Raw genomic sequence first — 1,331 nt, 5'->3', positions numbered from 1 at the left:
CAGTGTTCACTCAGCTGTGTCAAGGCCAAAACACACCTGTGGTGAACAACAGAAGACCCCCTGCCCCTCCCTTGTCAACCCCATGCTCACGGTTAATGCACTTAAATCAAGCGCTCTACAGAGCAGCATCCACGTCTCCCTGTGACCTGCATTCATGGACAGCCAGGTAAAGATAGTGTTTGCTCTCAGTCTTGGGCTGTACCCGAAACTGCATACTATACTAGAAGTACATACTGATATTGCCAAAATGTAGTATGAAGTATGCAAACACAAGCAAAATCTGCAGTATGCAAAAAATACCCGGATGTCGTACTGATTTGGAAAAATTCCACAGTATGCATCAGACCAGTCCACCTCACCTACTGTTTCCCATAATGCAATGCGCCCTTGAACGGGATCAGTCAATTGTCGTAATAGCGGACAAGAGTGATCAAGCCGGGAATACCGCAGAGATGTTATTATTTTATTAAGCATCATCCCGTACTGTACTGTGCGCGATATTATTTTATTAAGCGTCATGCCAAATCTTTGATACCTACCTGACTTAACATACGTAGAGATGCACTAAATCATGTTGTCTGTAATGTAGCTATAATAAAAACCCAAACTTGTGCACTAAATCATGTTGTCTGTAATGTAGCTATAATAAAAACCCAAACTTGTCTAGCTTAATAAGATAAAACGAAATTCAATATAGACTGATCTGTTCATTTTAATACATTTATATTTATTGAAATTGTGATGTCTGTACATAAGAGTCCCAGAGGTAGCACTGCTGTTTCAATTCAATTCAATTTCAATTTCAATTTTATTTATAAAGCCCAATATCACAAATCACAATTTGCCTCACAGGGCTTTACAGCATACAACATCCCTCTGTCCTCTGACCCTCACAGCTGATAAGGAAAAACTCCCCAAAAAAACCCCTTTAACGGGGAAAAAAATGGTAGAAACCTCAGGAAGAGCAACTGAGGAGGGATCCCTCTTCCAGGACGGACAGACGTGCAATAGATGTCGTACAGAACAGATCAGCATAATAAATTAACAGTAATCCGTATGACACAATGAGACAGAGAGAGAAAGAGACAGAGAGAGAGACAGAGAGACAGAGAGAGAGACAGAGAGAGACAGACGGTAATGACAGAAGCTTACAACAACATTAATGAAAGTAATAATATTATAGTTATAGTTCTGGCTACTGTGGTACAATATGTTGAAAGTATGTATTAATATCTGGCAGTATACATGTGTGACAATAGTCATATGTGTATAATAACAGTAGAAGTATGACTAATGACTAATGATGGCAGCAGCAGCAGGAGGCATCTGGC

General features: G+C 39.9%; 1 protein-coding gene across 1 annotated transcript in view; it reads right to left on the bottom strand.

The window, feature by feature from the left end:
* The window catches only part of LOC126404300 (gastrula zinc finger protein XlCGF57.1-like), a 33,838-nt gene that overhangs the window by 1,489 nt on the left and 31,018 nt on the right, over positions 1 to 1,331 (bottom strand). The gene's annotated exons all lie outside the window — the stretch shown is intronic.

The sequence above is a fragment of the Epinephelus moara genome, chromosome 17, assembly GCF_006386435.1.
Source record: "Epinephelus moara isolate mb chromosome 17, YSFRI_EMoa_1.0, whole genome shotgun sequence".
Lineage (NCBI taxonomy): Eukaryota > Metazoa > Chordata > Actinopteri > Perciformes > Serranidae > Epinephelus > Epinephelus moara.
The sequence above is the reverse complement of the archived record's forward strand: the minus strand, read 5'-3'. Positions and strand labels throughout refer to the sequence as shown.